The following is a 19,577-nucleotide window of genomic DNA, read 5'->3' on the forward strand; positions in this document are numbered from 1 at the left end:
TTGCCCACCCCTGTTGTAGATGCTAACATTATTATCCTGCAAAGATGAGAAAATGGGGCCTTCTCTGATGGGGACTTGTGATTTGGAATACACCTTGCCACCTTTATAGACTAGACCAGGGGCTCAAACAAGCGGCCCACGCCCGCCCCCCCAGCCTACCTCCATGCCAGGGGTGGGCAAACTACAGCTGCAGGATTGCCCCCCTCGAGCCTGGCGCCGCTCCCTGAAGCGGCTGGCATCACGTTCCTTCAGCCGGGGTGGGGGGGAAGCAGAGGGCTCCGTCCGTGTGTTGCCCTGACTTCCAGGCACTGTGTCCCCCCTCCCAGCTCCCATTGGCTGGGGACAGGGAACCGTGGCCAATGGGACTTTTTGGGGGAGGTACCTGGAGGCGCGGCAAGCAGTATGCGGAGTCTTGCGTCCCCCCCTCCCTCAGGGGCCGCAGAGACATGGTTCCAGCTACTTCCCAGAGCGGAGCGGGACCGGGGCCAGCAGCCTGCCCTGGCCTGGTGTGCGCCGCTGCCACCCCGGAGCCCAAAGCCCTCCTGCACCCCGCCCCCCAAACCTCTGCCCTGAGCCCTCTGCTGCACCCCACACCCCAACCCCCTGCCCTGAGCCCCCTGCTACACCCCACACCCCAACCCCCTGCCCTGAGCCCCCTTCTGCATCCCACACCCCTTCTGCACCCTGAGCCCCCTGCCTGCACCCCAACCCCCTGCTGCACTTCAACTCCCTGCCCTGAGCCCCTGCCACACCTCTGGAGCGGGGCGGAGTTGGGGTGGGGACTTCAGGAAAGGGATTGGAATGGGGGCAGGGAAGGGGTGGCAAGAGGTGGGGCCTCATGGAAGGGGTGGAGTGAGGGCAGGGCTGGGGGCAGTGGGGGGGGGTGTCAGTGATGCGGCCCTCGGGCCAATGAACTAGCCCTCATGTGGCCCTCGTGGTCATTTGAGTTTGAGACCCCTGGACTAGACTAAATCTGTGGCATCCTTCCAAGAGAGGCTTAAAGCAACTGCTTTCCTTTCTTTTTTAAGCTCTTCAAGCAGGGTTTGTATTTATCTTTGTGCCTTGTAAACCACTGAGCACATTAGGGCTTGGCAAATAATAGATTATGATAGTTGTGCGGTAGGGCTTTATTTGTGTTTGGGGGAGACGCTGTTAGGAATTTTGTTCTGGCACTAGCTTTCCTTGGTCATACTGACCTTTTGTTCTTGTAAATGAAACTTTTAGTGAAATTCTGTTAAGTGTCCAGAGTCTTTTGAATATTAGTCATGGCCTTAAGATAAAAGTGTTGTATCACCCTAGGACAGTGGTCCTAAAACTTTTCACGATTGTGCTCCCCCTTACTCCTGTCTGCACACACCCCCACTGGGAGACAGGGCCAGGAGCGGGGCCACTGCTTGGGGAGGGGAGTGAGGACAGGGGTCTGGGGGCCGAAGCTGGGGTCGCAGCTGGAGCCTGGAACAGAGCCATGGCCAGGGGCTGAGGCAGGAAGTAGGTCTGGGATCAGAGCCAGGAGCGGAAGCCATGGCCGGGACATGGTTGGGGGCCAAGGTTGGGAGTAGGGCTGAGTCTGGGACCAGGAGCTGGGGCCAGAGCAGGGCTGGGTGGCGCTCCCTCTCTTGCCTCTGTGGGGACTGTCCTGGGCCCTGCTGTGCTCCCCTTCCTCCCCCCCGCATTCCTCTGTGTTCCCCCTAGGGGGGATATGCCCCATAGTCTGGGGACCTCTGCCCTAGGAGCTAGAATAATTCATTTAAAACAGGATTCAAAATGGCAATATTTTGGGATCCCAACAACTGTGGCAAAAATGAAGTTCCTTTTAATATTTACAGTTTCAGTAGCAGCATCCATTTAAAATGCTGAAGTAGAAGACATCTAGTACATTTAATATTAGGAAAGGTAAAGTTAAGTAGTTGATGTCTTTTTAGTTATCCATTTAATCAAAAAATATTTATAGGAAATTGCTGTGTTTTTTTGTGTTTGCACAGTATTAGTGATGAGATTTCTTGCATGACATCTTGAGTCAATGTCAGAGCATGAGAAATTTAGGTCTTTTTATGATACAAAAACTTCTGTATATACTGGAAGCCATAATCACATATTTACAGTACAAATGCATGGGCATTAAGTTTTCATGCTCTAGTTCTTATAACATGAAGCACCCACAAAAACCTACATTTTCTGCTATTTTAATAGTCCTTTGTCTTAAACTAGATTTTGGTTTGTTATGTTGAAAGTATACATAATGTGTGTAATTGTAAATAATACTGAGTTAGAGGATGTCACTAAGTCTGATTGACCATCCTTGATAGATGAATAATAGATTAGCTGTTGGTGTTATTTAGTGAAATTAAGTCAGCACATCCCTTTTCAAATAATGCCTTTATATTCGTGCATAGATAGTTGTAAGATGTTGCCTCAGTCTCTTGATCTTAAAACAGTTTTTTAATTACCAGATTTTTTTTCTGCTAATATGTCAGGTCATTTTTCATACTGCAGGTTTTCCAAGATTTCCTTTTCTTGATACAAAGCATATGGTGGCTTCCATGTTTTTCATGCCACTCATAGCAGAATTTTCATATTTTGGTTTTTGTACAGGAAGTTAGCAGTAAATAATTTTTAGAACAGTAAATTTGTACTTACCTCTTTATAATAATCTTTGTTTAGCTACTTTCATCTGAGTATGTACGAGTAGTTTAACAAACATTAATTAAGTAGGTATGCGTTATTCCTACTTTACAAATGGGTAAACTGAGGTACAGTTACATGTCTCACCCAAGCTCATATACAGAACTTGTGGCAGAGTTGTGAACAGAATCCAGGCTATATTACACCCAAATGCCTTCTTCAATTACTAGATTTACACCCTTCATTATGCTGTATACACTGTGGCACTGAATGTTGGTACCTTTTTCTTACGAGAAAGAAATATTACTGAACATGCCAACACACAGAAACTCAAGAAATATCCTAACTGGTGCCTTTTTCAAAGCTTGCTTATTTTCTGATACCTAACATTGCAGATGTGATCGAGGGCAAGTGGCCTAATCTTCTTTGTGATTTGTAATTGACTTGAATTCTTTTGACTATTCATAAATCTGCACATTACAGAACTATAGATTACAGAACGATAGATGGGCCAAACTTCAAAAGGGTTGGATGAAAGAGCTGATTGTAAGGAGAAGCCTTGAGCATGTTTTTTCAAGCACTCAGTGACATCTTTACAGTTAAATCTTTAGGTTATATTTAATAATGTTGTGACTGTAATTACATTGTAGTTACACAAGAATTGCACTGCAAATAAACAGTGATTGTTTTGATAGCTAATTACCACTCATTCATTTAACCAGAGATTTGCCTAAATTACAGAAATACTTATTATACATTTCCCATACTTTATGCGTGTATTTTTAGAATTCAGATCTATCAACTGCATTATATTAACTTTGGAATTATCCTTCCAGTTGTGTGAATGTAGTAGTAGTTACAAGTATCAAAGAGTAAAACTACCCTGTAACTACAGTTTCTATAAGGTAAAGTGAAACTAGTTTATATAATCAGTTTCTACTGATATATGTGAACTCAATTGCTGTCGTTTAACATCAAGAACATTAATTTCTCAATGCTGGCTGAAAGTTTAATGCTACATTTTTTTCCAGCTAGCGTCCTTGACCTGTAAGATAAGAAAAGGCCACAGAATCAACTGGTACTACCCTTTGCACCCACTATTGACACTCCTAAATTAGCAAACATAAAATAATATTTAACATAGTGTTGTCAAATTTTAATCAAATGAAAATTAAAAAAATTAGATTTGAACAATTAAAATAACTGTAAATCATTGCATATCACCAACACTGTGACTTGGGTACCTAGTATTGATTTATGTGGAAATTATTATATTCTTGTAATTGTTGCTTAATACACTAAGCAATAGTTTTCCCTGATATAGTGTATACTTTATCACTTGGGTTAATAGGACATATTTTCTACAGAAATGTTTAGGTCATGCTTATATAAGATTCTTCATCCTCTCTGCTGATCACTTACAATTACAATGTGTAATTAATTGTTTGTCACTTATTTTGTTTTTCTTTCTTACTGTGTTCAGTCTTTCTGTTGTTTTGCCTTATGTGATAGGAAATAGTTAATTTCTAAACAAACGATCCTTTATAAACATTCCACAGAGAGTATTATATACGTTCTTTATCTGACTCTATTCACAATAAGTTCAGAAATCTCTTAGAGTTAATCACTTTCTCTGACAATGCATGAGGGTTAAAATTATTTCTGAACATTAACATACTGTTATTGAAATTAATTTGTGTAGAAATTAATTATGATTAGCTATCCCAAGCATTCATATGGAACAAAGAAGCCCAGATCACCCAATACTGCATACCTTCTTAATTTAGAAAAGCTTTTATACATAGTATTTGCTATAAAGAACTAATCTTGTTAACTTTTAAACATATTTGCAAAGTATTAAACACCACACTATTAACATGTAGTTTAAGCCATTCCACGTCATGCTGTAAGCAATAATTGAAAATGTAAAATGTATTTTACCTGGTAATCTAACCTAACAGTAGATTCTGCTTGGTGTCATTTAGTCTCCAGTTGCAAATGAAACAAAATCAGACTGATATCTTTAAAACAAAGAGAGCAACAGTAGGGATTGTTGAAACATGTTAGATGACTCCTTAATGAGGTCTGAAATAGCTTCTTTCCCTGGGGACAAAGTGCTGCTCTCTTCTGTGTGCAGAGAATCATCTAATAAGTTATTCAGAAAACTAAAAACCTCACTTTGGGAAAATGAAAAACAGCAGAATGCATTTGGTCCTTAGGCTGACAAGGCTCAGCTGGAAGCTCTCCGTAAATTATATGCTTATGTAAGTAACAAGAAAGTGCATTATTTTCAAGGGAACTGGAAAACATTTGCTATTTATTTAGTTCTGATTCTACTGCAAATGTTTTGAATCATTTTCCAGGTGACATGATTTTACTGTAGATTTATTATGCTTAGAGAGACTGTATACCTATCCAAGCATAACTTTTTCTGAACATAGATCTAGTTTTTCCAGAATTCACATTTTTATCCCCACTTCCCTGTGTAGACTACTAAGATCTACGTGAAACAAACTTTTTCATTCAAGATTTAGCATAAAACTTGCCATGTTTTTTTTTCTTTTGCCCTTTTACAGCAACTGATTTCACCATAACTGCAATATGCATATGGAAAATAAATGACTGAAGCATTTTCCTTTTCTTTATTATTGTAAGGGTAAATTACATCCTGAAATATGACACTGAAGCACAGCTACCAAGAAGCTGCATTGATGTTAATACAGTAACCCAAACATGAAAGAGGGGGCGGGGGGAGGAACATGGTACATTACCACAAGTTCTTTTTGTGCCAGTGAGGCTAATTCCTTCCCACTCAGCTTGAGTTTTTGTAGACTGTCACAGCTTGGTGAGACTTTGGGTCTGCTTAGTCTCAGAAATGACAAATGTATCTACCAGATGGAGTTTACTGAGAGACTTCCAGGGCCTTTTAATCTTTTGAACATTTTTTGTTTGTTTGAAGCCACACAATGAGAAATTTCTAAGAAGATAGTTATGGAATGTATAACAATTTAGTTTGCCATAATTGCTAGTCAGCATGTGTGTGATGAATAGATCCTAGGAAAACATATTGCCTCTTCATACAGTTATTTAGGTTATATTGTCCTTTACTATACAATCACAGAGGGAAAACAATTATTAAACTCTATCAGTGTGTTTGGAGTTGTTCAAAATGTACAGGAAGAAATTATCCTTGCCCAAAGAATCTTGCATATTGTATAAAACAAAACAGTTCAGCAAACCCTATTGCAAGCAGGAGCTATAGAAGAACAAAAGGTTCCTTCTAATCACCCCTTCCATCCCCCCAATTGAATTCTCAGACCAGTTCTAGATATCAGAGCTTTAAACAGATGCCTCAGGAAGTTTCATTTCAGAATGCTAACTCTGGCTCTAACTGGCTCTAATCCAGTCTACTCTGGATTGGTTCACTGCTCTCTATCGCAAAGATGTGTACTTTAGTATTTCTATAAGACCCTCTTATTGTAAATATCTGTTTTACTCTTGGTCCAGACCATTTCCAATATACCGTTTTACCCTTTGCCCTCTCTATTGTGTCCAGAGTTTTCACCACATGCCTGCAGCATATTTGGGGAGGTAAGGGATTTTAATTTTCATTTACTTAGACAATTGGCTCCTAAGGGCTCCGTCAGAAGAAGAGATAATTTGTTCTCTATTTGGAACGTTGGATCTTCTCATAAACAAAAGAAAGTCCCTTCTGTCTCCATCCCAAAGGATTTCTTTCTTTGGGGCAATCCTCAACTCCAGAAAGGAGAGAGGGCTTTCCTTCTGGAAAAGAGGTTTTGAAACTAAGCAGCACCATACAACAATCCTCACAGAAGGTAATTTTTTAAATATATATATTTTTAGGCCTTCTGGTATCCACAGTGTATATGACTTGATATGCCAGGCTCAGAATGAGGCCAGTTCAACATTGTCTATTAAGGTGCTTCACACCTAGCATGGACAATATGGTAAAAATTCATCTGCCTCTAATGTGGTGGCTGAAGCCACACAAAGTCCACAAAGGAGTTTTGTTCAACCCAGTTCCCCCTACATTAATAGTTACCACAAATGCGTCCAAGATAAGAGCAGGGGAGCACATCTCCACAACCTTTTCTTTCAATGTCTTTGAAGCTTCAGAGAACATCTGCTGCACATAAACATGTTAAAACTTAGGCCTTGTCTACACTACAAGACTATTTCGAATCAACTTAGTTCGAATTTGTGGATTCGACCTTATGAAGTCGAATTTGTGTATCCATACTAAATACACTAATTCGAATTTCTGAGTCCACATTCACGGGGCCAGCGTCGACTTTGGAAGCGGTGCACTGTGGGAAGCTATCCCACAGTTCCCGCAGTCCCCGCTGCCCATTGGAATGCTGGGTAGAGCCCCCAATGCCTGCTGGGGGGAGAAATGTGTCGAGGGTGGTTTTGGGTAAGTGTCGTCATTGAATCGTCAATCACAACCTCCCTCCCTCCCTCCTTGAAAGCGCCTGCGGGCAATCTGTTCGTGCACTTTTCTGGTCAGTGACAGCGCGGACGCCACAGCACTGCAAGCATGGAGCCCGCTGCGATCATCGCCGTTTTCTCCTCCTCGCACTTTATCGTCCACCTCTTCCACAGTCAGCTGCTGAGAAATTGGGCTACTTTTCAATGGTGCTGCAAGCACTGGGGGACCATAGGGGACGTTTTACAAACATCAACGTCGGGTGGCCGGGCAAGGTTCATGATGCGTGTGTTTTCAGGAACTGTGGGCTGCTCAGACGCCTGCAGGAAGGTAGTTTCTTCCCGGACCACGAAATAACTGTTGTGGATGTGCAGATGCCTATAGTCATCCTCGGGGACCCAGCCTGCCCGCTAATGCACTTGCTCATGAAGCCCTATACAGGCGCCTGGGACAGCGACAAGGAACTCTTCAAATACCAGCGAGCAGCGTGACCTGTGACTGTTCAGTTTCTTTACAGAGAAGCTGAACCTGCCCCTGTTTCTTTACCCAGTTACTGTTGACTCTCCTCTTCGGTTACATACCCCGTTCACCCCGTTACCCCCACTTCCAGCACACGTGTAAAAATAAAATACATGTCCCATTATTACTTAACAAAGGTTTCTTTATTCATGACTTTTCGTGAAAGGGTTGAAACTGGGACGCAGACTGTGCTGGGTAGGGTGTGCGGTGATGTAAAGACCGCCTCTAAACTCAAGGAATGACAGGCTCCTGCTCCTAGAGCGGTCCGCAGTGCCGGAATGCTTCTTTCAACGGAGCCTGCCATCCCTCTTTATGGAATTCTGTGTGCGGGCGGATATGTGACCTTGTGGTGGAGGAGGACGGATACAGATTCCTCAGCTGCGTGACTCAGCGGTCCAGGACAAGGACCGCTGTATAAGATCTGTAACTGCCCTCCCCCGCTGCAAAGTCACATCTCCCCCGCCCACACAGATCCTGGAAACCACCTCCCATACCGACCAGGGTGCCTACTGACTGCACCGTGTGTGTGACCCGCTGCTGATCCTGCCCCCATGTCTGTACCCTGGGAAAGGTGACTGTCCTATGCAATTAACCACCCCCTTCCCCACGCCCCCCATTCAAACACAGTCTTCTTTGAAAAAACATAACGGAAACAGTAATTAACAGCAAAGCATTTTTATTAATTAAGTAGACAGTTAGGGGATGGGACTGGGATTGGGACTACTGTGAGTCTGGAAGTGAAGGACTTCGGCAAATGTACGGTATGAGAGCTTTTGGGTACTTGAGCACTGTGCTGTGGTGCAGTGACAGTATTCACGTCCCCGGCCGCCCCTCCTCCTGATTATTTTCGGTGAGGGGGGTATGGGACTTTGTGGCACGGGAAGTGCGGTTGCAGATACACTGCAGGGTGTCTCTGTCCTCCTGCGGTCCTGCAGAACATCCACAAGGCGCCTGAGCGTGTCCGTTTGCTCCCTCACTAGTCCAAGCAGCATTTCAGTCGCCTGCTTGTCTTCCTCATGCCACCTCTCCTCCCGTTCGCTGTGTGAGCGCTGGCACAGAGAGACGGTCTCCCTCCACTTGCTCTGCTGGTCCGCCTCTGCTAGGTAGCAGCCCATACGTTCCTCGAACATCTTGTCCCTTGTCTTTTTCTTTCGCCGCCTAATCTTTGCCAGCCTCTGCGAGGGGGATGCTGTGGCAGGTCTGGAGACAGTGGAAGCTGTGAGATGGGAAACAGGGAGTGAATTCCTTGCAAAGATACATTTTTGTGAACAATTAACTGAGTGTAGGCTGTCTCTGTGAATTCTGGGTTGAGACCCCTGTGCCTGCTGGGGCACAAATAATTTTCGCGGTGGATTCTGGGTAAATGTCGCCAGTCATTCCTTCCTCCGGGAAAGCAACGGCAGACAATCATTTCAAGCCCGTTTTCCCAGAATTGCGCTGGCATACGCCATAGCGTGGCAACCATGGACACTGTTTTGCCTTTTGTGTATGTCACCGTATGTGTACTAGATGCCGCTGACAGAGGCGGTCCAGCAGCGCTACACAGCAGCATGCTTTTGCTTTTGCATGACAGAAGAGATGGTTACCAGCCATATTGTACCATCTACCATACCATAAATTGGTAATAAGATGGTAATAAGATGGGCATGGTTACCTGTCCTTTTGCACTGCACCATTTGGTGCTGTCATAAGTGCCCCTGGCCGAGCAGCCAGGGGCGCAAAAGCAAAAATTGGGAATGACTCCCTGAGTCAATCCCTCCTTTTTGGTATCTAAAAATAGAATCAGTCCTGCCTAGATTATGGGCAAGTGTACTAGAGAACCACGGTATCATAGAACCAGAGAGCACAGCTGCTCTCTGTCCGATCCTGCATAAATTTGGAGCTGTATGCTGTTCACAGGGGGTGCTCCTGCAACAACACCACCTGTTCATTCCGGCCTTCCCACAGCCTTCCTGGGCTACCATACCATTGTCCCACCACTTGTGTGATGAAGTAATAAAGAATGCAGGAATAAGACACAGTGACTTGTTTGTGAGAAATGAGTGGAAGGAAGCCTCCAGCTGCAATGATAGTCCAGGCAGGACATTAATTACTGTGGATGAAGGAGCCCATCATCCCTCTGCTAGTCCAGGGGCAATTCAATCTTTTCTTTACACAGGAAGGGTGGGGGCTGATGGAGCTCAGCCCCCTGTTGCAATGATGAGGACGGTTACCAGCCATACTGCACCATCTACCATGAAAAATTAGGGCCAGGCGCCCTTGATCGACCTCACAGATGCTAGTACGCATGGTTACCAGTCCTTTTGCACTGCCCCATGTGCCAATAGGCTGATGATGAGGACGGATACCAGTCGTTTTGTACCATCAGCCATCCATAGCGTGGGGGGAGCAAGGATGTTGGTGTTGAGTGCTGCACCATCGCGTCTATCTGCAGCATTCAGTAAAGATAGGGTGACATGTAAAAGAGTCAACAGAGGATTATTTTCACTTCTGGTGGTGGGTGGGGTGTGTGCGCAAATTGCCGAACTATGCCCTGACCCACCGCAGACACTGTGTTTGACCCTAGAAGCATTTGGAGCTCATCCAAGAATGCAAATACTTTTCGGAGACAGCAGGAACTGTGGGATACCTTGCGTCCTCATTCCCCCCTCCCTCCATGAGCGTCCATTATATTCTTTGGCTTTCCGTTACGCTCGTCACGCAGCTGCGTGCTGAGTCTGTGCTATGCCGTCTGTCCGTAGATTTTTTAAAAATACTTTGGACCAGGCGTAAAATTACAGTAATTACCCTAATTAGATGCAGGAGTCTCCGAGCGAGATCACCCTGAGGACGGTCACTGAAGGAGATAGAGAGCGCATGCTGCGTGAAAGCTAGCACGAACCAGGGCCCGATGCAGCCATGCTCAGGGAGGCAGTGCTCCCTGAGTACCTCATGAAAGCCTTGCGCGGAAAAGTGTGCTACCACGGAGCACCCAATAAGGCAGCTCTCCCCAGGAACCTCCTGCTGATGCTTTTCGATTAACGCAAGGAGAGCTTCGTGGAGATCTCCAAGGATGATTTCTGTTCTATCCCCATATATAGAGAGCCCTCCTTTTCACACACTTAAGATTCCTGTTACATTAAGAATAAAAGTTAACATGGTTAAAGCACTTACCGACTGCTCCTTCCCCTGATTCAGGATCCGGGTTCATGGCCGGGGAGGGTTGGTAGGGGATCTCCATGACGGTGATGAATAGATCCTGGCTGTCGGGGAAACCAGCGTTGTAAGCGCTCTCGCCTGCCTCGTCCTCCACAAACCCTTCCTCATCTTCCCCGTCCGCGAACATCGCCGAGGAACTGTCCGTCGACACTGTCCCATCATCAGAGTCCATGCTCACTGGTGGGGCAGTGGTGGCAGGCTCTGTAGCGTCCGTTTGCCGGTTTGATTTTTTGGTAGCCTTGTCTGGGGTCCTTTATTTTCACGCGGCACTGCGTTGCATCCCGGCTGTATCCTCTGTCTGTATCATGGCTTTGGAGACCTTCTCGTAGGACTTTGCATTCCGTGTTTTGGAGCGCAGCTCCGAAAGCACAGACTCCTCGCCCCACACACCGATCAGATCAAAGAGTTCCCAGTCAGTCTATGCTGGGTCCCTCTTTCTATTCAGAGATAACATGAACTCCTCTGCTGGAGAGCTCTGCATCGTGGCAGGTGCTGCGGAGCTCGCCCCGATGTCCAGCCAGGACGTCAGATTCAAAGTGCCCAGACAGGAAAAGGAATTCAAATTTTCCCGGGTCATTTCCTGTGTGGCTGGTCAGAGAATCCAAGCTCCGACTGCTGTCCAGAGCGTCAACAGAGTGGTGCACTGTGGGATAGCTCCCGGAGCTACTAAGTTCGATTTGCATCCACACCTAGCCTAATTCGAGCTAGCCATGTCGAATTTAGCGTTACTCCACCTGTCGGGGTGGAGTACCGAATTCGAACTAAAGAGCCCTCTAGTTCGAATTAAATGGCTTCCTGGTGTGGACGGTTGAGCGGTTAGTTCGAATTAACGCTGCTAAATTCGAATTAAAGTCCTAGTGTAGACCAGGCCTTAGGTCTGGACTGTCTGCCTCTCAAAGTATTCTTCCATAAGTGCAGAATGCAGTAATTCATGTGGCCATAGACAATATGTCTGTAATATTTGTACAGAGAGGAGCTTGTTAGTCTTAATCATGCAATGAGTTGATAAAACGTTGGGACTGTTATATCCTATACAACATTTACCCAATTGCCTTATGTGTAGCAGGAGAACACAATGAGATAGCAGATCAACTGAGCAGGGATTCCTTGCAGATGTACGAGTGGTCTCTAAAGGAATCAATGATTCAGAACATTTTCAACCATTGGGGGGTTTCCAGGCATAAATCTATTCACTGTCCTATCCAATATGAGATGCCCCTGCTTTTGCTCAAGAGTGGATTCAGAAAGTCAATAATTGACATATGTGTTTCTCCTTGATAAAGAAATGGGTCTGATGCATGCATTTCCCCCCTACCTTAAAAATCCTAAAGAAAATAAGACAGGATTTAGCTAGGGTGATTCTAATTGTTCCAGCATGAGTGAGGCAACAGGGGACACTGAGTTAATCCTTTTATCCAACAGCAAATATAAGATGCTTCCAATAACAATGGTCTCACTGTCCCAGCAAGAAGGGAAGGTCTTCTACACAGATTCCTAATCATTACATCTGACAACCTGGGCAATAGTCCAGTGACAGATTTAGAAAAATTGTGCTCTGTAGAAGTGCAGCAAGTACTAATTAATGCTAGAAACTATCTACTAGAAAAAGTTACAATCTAAATGGAAAAGATTTGTGTTATGGGTGTGTGATAAAAATGTTGAGACAGTTTCAGCTCTTATGTAACTTATTTTAGAATATTTGTTACATTTAAAAACAATGGATTGTCTCTCTCTTCCTTAAAGTTCCATTTAGCAGCCATAGCAGCATTCCATACTCACATTAATGGAAAATCAATTGGGGTTTTTTGCATATGCTGATGAAAAACTTTTAAAGGGCTTATTGCATCTGTACCTACCAGTATAGGACCCTTTAAATGTAGTTTGAGCACAACTTACCTCTCCCCCATTTGATTCTCTAGTGAGCTGCTCCTTATTTCATCTTTAATAAAGATAGCTTTAATAATAGCAAGCCCTTCAACTAGAAGAGTTAGTGAGCTAGATGCCTTGATGGTGCACTTCCCTTATACTACTTTTTATGAGGACAAGGTGGTTCTTAGTCAGTACCCTAAACTCCTTCCTGAAATTATTTCAAAGTTTCATGTAAATCAAAGTATTAATTTACCAGTATTCTTTCCAAAACCTGGTAAAATAAAGGGAAAATCTAGGTTACATTCCTTAGATACAAAGAGAGCACTCTGATGTTATCTGAATTTAAAACTTCATGTCCTTGCCTAAGTTATTTATCTTGTATGTGGATAACTCTAAAGGTCTGATCCTTCCCGCACAGTCTCTATCTAGATGGGTTAGACAATGTATTGAAGAGTGTTACAGAGGAGCTTACCTATCTTCTTCTGTTCCTCTTAGAGCCCTAGAACAGTGACTGTATTTGTATTAAACATATTCTTCTTATTGAAATATGCAAAATGGCTATGTGTCATTTGAGTCACACTTTTACAAAACATTATGCATTGGATCTGGCAGCCAGGTCTGATGCAAAGTTTGGCAGAGTGGTGCTCTAATCATTGTTTAATGAGGACTCTGCCTCCCTTCCTCTATCTCTCTGTACTGCTTGCTAAACTATCCCAAGAATGGGAATATGCAGATGATGCTTGAAAAAATGAAGGTTACTTACTTGTAACCAGAATTCTTCAAGATGGACTCAGCATTTTCTTACACCCTGCCTGCCTATCTTGCTCCCGTGGAGTCCTAATTTCAGTATTACTTGGTATTCCCACTTTAGTGCTGTAAGGACCTCAGTGGGCACCATGGTGTCAGAACACACTTTAATGTTGATAGTGGGTGGAGCAGGGGTGCGAGAGCATTTTAACAGGCACTGCTATGAGAAAGTTCGATTGTCTCAGCTACACCAGTTGGCGCATCCAAAGAGTATGAATATGCAGAGTCCATCTCAAAGAACTTCAGTTACAAGTATCCAACCTTCATTTGCTTTCTTCCATTGTTAATTGCGCTCTGTTTTCTTGGTTGCTAGCTTAATTCAGTTTATTCATGTTTCCTAGCATCTTATGTGAATTGTTGTTCTTTTAGCTGTTCATCTCATTTGTGGAACCCAATGTCTGTTCACTGTGCCCTCTTCTTAGGACCATGATGGCTCAGGGGAATAGGATATAGAGATATTCACTTTTAGGTCACCAGCTCAGATCCACCCAACATTGGTAATAACCCCAAAATTGTTCTTTTCTAATCTCCACTGAATAACCTTCTATAAAAATAAGCTGAAGAATTTAATTTAGTTCCTAGTGGGTAGTTATCCATATCACAAGTGGCACTAATTAGAGAGAGAAGGTGGGTGAGGTAATATCTTTTATTGAACCAACCTCTTTTGGTGAAAGAGACAAGTTTTCTAACTTACACAGAGCTCTTCTTCAGGTCCTGGAAAGATACTCAATTAGTGACACTGACAGTTTCAGTAGAGAGCCACAGACTGAATGAGCATGGAGTTTGAATTATTATTTTAACCCTGTGAGGTAGTTCCTTCGGGACAGAGTTTAGGTATGCTGGGCCTGCGTAGAAGGAAGCTTGCACTACAAAACTGTACCTATTTATTGGATAAACAAAGGACTTCAGTCACCACGTTAAATAGTCTATAACACCTTTCATGAGTATTCTTTTTACTTCAAAATTTAAAAAATGATAATTTGCTTGTTTAAGGTTAAACGCAAAACATCCTTATTTTCTCTAATTTATTAAAATTATTATTACCCTTGCATGATGTATTAAACCATTTTTTAATATTTTTGTAGCCATCTTGGAATGGCTTTCTATGACAGGATGCTATAGAAACTTGCTGCTGCTGTTACTGTATTTGGGTATAAAGATTCCTCCCTAATCTCGGTCTAACAACTTAATGCTCCATATCTGCTATACAGTTCACTGTAACTACTAACAAAAATAAGTCATTGTGATTTATATAACATTTCTCAACTGTTCTTGGTGTCCTATATTTGAGAACTTTTATAGGGTAGTGGTTTTTTCTTCACAAATTCTTTGACTACTTAAATTGTGTGTTGTGAAAACTTTTCAGTGGTTAAACAAAGTTTTTTTCTTTTTCCTATATTTTTAACTGCCAAAACTAAAGACCCTCTTTAGTTAGAAATCATTTTCTCATTCTGCTCCTATATTTATGTAATGTGCTGAATATGTAGCTTAAATTTCAAATCTTTCCACTTCTGGAAGACATCAAATGTTTATACTCTAATTTTGGGACAGACTATCCTGTTCTTCCTAATATGTGATCCTTCTGCTATACGACTCCATGTCCTAAGGCTAGTCAGCTTGCTTCATTTGTTTTATTTTATTATTAATAGAATTCAGTTGCCAGAACTAGGAATTCTACACTGATGTAGCAAATCTTCCATCTTAAGACATTCTAGGACTTATTCTTTTCCTTTTTTACACTATTTTGTTTAATTTGTTTTTATAATAAATGAAAAAAATCAATATCAATGTAAATGGTTCCCAGCAGGGTACTAGCTTGGTACTTTCAGCACACATTTTATAACAGAATTTAGTAATCTATTGGGTGTTTCTACACTACACACAATTATATGTGTAATAGATTTAGTTTTACTCTAAATTGTGAGTTCTGCTTTTTTGCCTGATGTGTTGGTGAAAATGCTGTTTTGGTTCCCTGCCATTTTGGTAAGGATAGCATTATGTATAAATTTCTGTTACTTGTGATGATGATTTATTATTTATTGAGTTTAATATATTGCCATTTTCAAAGGCACTTTACAGACTACAAATTATGGGTTCAGTCCTCAAATGCCATACTAAAGTGAGTAATTCTTTACTCTGCCCCATGAGCGATCAATCCTATGGAGTCTGGTGGCATCATTCAATACCATCTTTAAAAGCATATATCTAATAAGACTTTTTAGCAGCATATTGAATGAGGCAAGGTTCCTTCAATGTAATATTTTTATGCATACACAAATCCTCTTTCACTGTATTATAGGCTCTCAGGACCACATACTATGCTGCACAAAATTTATGACTGGTATAGCTGGGAGTGAAGAAGTGGCTCTAAGTCACCTTTCCGCTTCTCCATATCCTGTAGCTATTGGGGACTGAAATGGGTCCTGGAATAACTTGGAGCAGCCTGCAATACTGCTCCACCAACTAAGGATCAGATGAAGTGCAGTGCTCTCCAGCCCACTATTGACAACAATCCATTTGTGGGTTTCAGGAACAGTCAGCATAAAGTGAGCTATGCTTAAGGAATCCTCACCACAACCTTAAAGACTGGTGAAACACATTGCCTCATTTACGGCGCACCATCCATCCTCCACACTAAATAAATTAGGGCTCCTATGGAAACAACATGTAATTCTGTAACTAAAGACTGTAATAATGCATGAGCTCCAAGGGCAGAGTTAAAGCTAGCATGTTCAATCTTAACTTGAGTATTTTCCTTGGGATGCTTCACTTTGCAATATTAATGTTCTTTAGGCATCATTTAACTCTGTTTAATAACCTACATGGCATAGTTATGAAAATTTTACTAACTTCATATGTATAGTGGAGGCATTTTAGGTTGAAGCATAATCTGGATACATTTCCTCATGAAAAGTACTGTCCTAACATAGTATATTACTAGCCCTAAATGCTGAACCAATCACAAGATTGAAATAAATGAATAATTTGGGGGATTTTTTTAATTGCCCCTGGTTGCAGAGCTCCTTTTTTTTTTTAATATATTTATTTATTTAATGGAAGCTGAAATTTTCACCTAATTACCTGATTCCAGGAGCCAGGGCTTCAAGAAGAATACCAAATACCATGAGACTCATCATAAAATAACAAGTTGGCAACACTGCTAACAAATAATCAAATCCTTTTTCTTTGTAAATAACTATGAAAAGATAATTTTGTATACAGAGAAACTGTTAGAGACCTGGCTAATTCTCTGTACACTACGTTGCAAATGTATCCTAGGATTGTAATGTATTTGATTCTGCTTTCGTAAAGCTAATCCTTAAAGATAAGAGTTATTCCACATTTGTTTCAGAATACACAGTTTGGTTTTTGTATACACTGATGTATACAAATTTATTGACTAATTTTGAATGTCAAGCACTCTTGCTCCTTTAGAAGAAAATATTTAGTTTGTATTTTTTCCATTTTCTTCTCCTTCAGTTGTTGAACCACAGCATCTGAGTCTTTACTCACTATTTAGTACGTTTCCATGGATAAGGGCTTTTGTTGATCTGGACCCATTAGAATAGCTTTCTTGGTTTGGCTTTTTGTGTAAAATAAATAACTATTGGTTCATTTGCGCAGTTAGGAACAGTCCATAGTAAAGGATATTGTGAAACCAGACCACCCGTTTGGAGCACTGAGAGACTTTCTATCTCTGTAAGGCAATATGCCTCCCAGAGTTCCCACCGTCTGTTCCTAGGAGGGGAGTAGAAACAGCAGTCTCTGTGCTTCCTAGAGTGCAAAGTCTACCTGGCCTTCCTGTACATTTCATGATGGGTGGGAGAGGCTGCTTTTCTTGTTTCCCTCTTCCCCATCCTACTGCATGCTTGCATGAGAGACAGGGACACTGCTCCTATGTTAACATTTTTTAATTAAAAGTGATACTGCCAAATTTGACAAACTCAAATCTTGCTAAATCTTAGATTTTTATAACATGGCTTCCACAATAGGGAGGAAGATAACTTACTACCCCTTCAAAATGAGTCATGCAGTTGTAATAAAATTCCAACTGATGAGCTGGTGACCCCACTCATAAAAAGCATCAGAAGAAATAAAACTCATTTTTTTTCTATAACAAGTACATTTTAAAGGGTTTTGGTACAGTTCTGTGGAATCAGCTAAGATATAATATATGGCTAAAATATGAAATTTCAGTTGAGTGTATGCATAACCAGTGGCTGCCACAACCATACACTTGTTATGCGCAGGGTACATGATTGGCAGCAGGGCCACTTGGGAGGTGGGGGGGAGGGGGCGCGGGACAATGCCTAAGCCAGGTCACAACACCTGAAGCGGGAAGCTGGGTTCAGCCCTGCAGGACATAAATTCATGGGCGGGTGAGTGCAGGGTTGGCTTGCTCTCCAACCCAGTGGCAGCTGAGTGGGTGTGGACTCCGTGGATGAGGTGTTGGGGCCTGTGGCTGCAGTTGGGATGGCTTCTTGGGGACTGGTAATGATGCCTTGGGTTTTCCCATCTCATGTGGTATATGTTGTATACATGTTAAAAATTTCGGGGGAGGAGGAGATATGTGCATAACACATGCTAGCCTTTGAAATCTTGAGCCACTGATTACAGTATTATCAGGTTTTAATCCTCTGTGGAATAAAACACTCAATTTTAGAAGTTAAGAAGCTATTTTAATTGACCAGTAATTTAGCTACACAGTTGGATATGTGTTTTTGGAGGATTTTTAGTTTATAAAAACATGTACCCATTCAGACTCTTTTGTGCACATTTATTTATTTAGACAGGGCCTATTGCCATAGCAAGTTTTCTATGGGCATTAAATATATTTAAAAATAAAATATTTTAAAATGCACAGAAATTATAGTTTAATACTTTAAAAAAAACCCTAACAAATACTTCATGCTGACTGTAGTGGCCGGCAGTTAAATCTCTTGCCTAATACTCATCAGTACTGAATAGTATGCAAAAATCAGATTCCTTTCTAATCCTACTGCAAAGAAAAGTCTGGAATTTTAACTTGTTTAATACCACAGCAGTTGAAATCAGCTGATGTGCCTGAGTTAACAGACTCCTGCGTTCATTATAAAGGAATTGGAGGAAGGGCATTTTCTGTGAGCATATTTAGCAATCAGTTTACCAGACCTTGAATTTGTTGACTTTCAAGCCAGTCCTGGGCTTTTGTACAAGTAGAGTTGAATAGAGAGGTGGTGGGGATAGAGAAGTCATAGGTACTTTGGGGATTGGGTCTTTTTTTGGGACCTTTAATTTGTATTAATATTATTCATGTGCCCAGTGCACACATTTAGAAACTGAAAGCAGACTTGGGTGACTACATAGCGCATTAGTCTGCACCAGAGGGGTGTGAATTTTAGTGTGCACTAGCATGTTATGCACTAACTGGCCTGTGTGGACCCTGCTGGCACACACTGAAAGTTTCTTGGTGGATATTGTTGTAGTCCTGTTTCAAACAGTACTAAGTTAATGCACACTAGAGAACTTTTCGTGTGCTCCAGAAGGATCCAGCTGAGACAGTTAGTGTGCAACACACTAGTGTGCGCTAGAATTCACTCTTCTCTATGGTGCAGATAAATGGACCATTTAGACAAGCCTTTGGGCTCTGCCATACCAGTAGAGGGAGTGAATACCATGGCTGAGGGCATTCTGCTTATACGCAGTATCTCTGCATGTACATCTAAAGACTTTTAGAAAAATGCACTTGCAAATTTCCATCACTGCACTGACATTGCCCAGGATTTTTTGTTAACATTTCCCACTGCTGTTACCACCAGCAGCAGTGTTAATATAGACAGCACTGGCTTTCTAAGCTCTAATTGAAGCATAGCTCGTATGTTACTTGACTTCATATTTAACTAATGTTTCTGCATATTTTATATTAAATACAAAAATAGCATTTAATTAATGTTACAATTGTGATTTATATTGCAATTGTGCATTACTAATGGTACTTAGGCACCAAAAAAATACAAAGAATGGTACCCATTTTTTAAAAGGGGAAAAATTGTGTATGATAGCAAGTGGTGTGGGTTTGCAAGCACTTTGGAGGACAGGATTACGATTCAAAATGATCTCAATAAATTGAGGAATG

General features: G+C 42.1%; 2 protein-coding genes across 4 annotated transcripts in view; one reads left to right on the forward strand and one right to left on the reverse strand.

Moving 5' to 3' along the window:
* The window catches only part of ECM2 (extracellular matrix protein 2), a 44,481-nt gene extending 39,735 nt beyond the window's left edge, over window positions 1-4,746 (reverse strand). For both annotated transcript variants that reach the window (XM_045024933.1, XM_045024932.1), the window contains exon 1: window positions 4,564-4,746. The gene's annotated coding sequence lies outside the window, so the exon portion shown is untranslated. The remainder of the gene's footprint in view (window positions 1-4,563) is intronic.
* The window catches only part of LOC123374725 (centromere protein P), a 339,668-nt gene that overhangs the window by 260,272 nt on the left and 59,819 nt on the right, over window positions 1-19,577 (forward strand). The gene's annotated exons all lie outside the window — the stretch shown is intronic.

This window comes from Mauremys mutica, chromosome 7 (assembly GCF_020497125.1).
Source record: "Mauremys mutica isolate MM-2020 ecotype Southern chromosome 7, ASM2049712v1, whole genome shotgun sequence".
NCBI classification, from domain to species: domain Eukaryota; kingdom Metazoa; phylum Chordata; order Testudines; family Geoemydidae; genus Mauremys; species Mauremys mutica.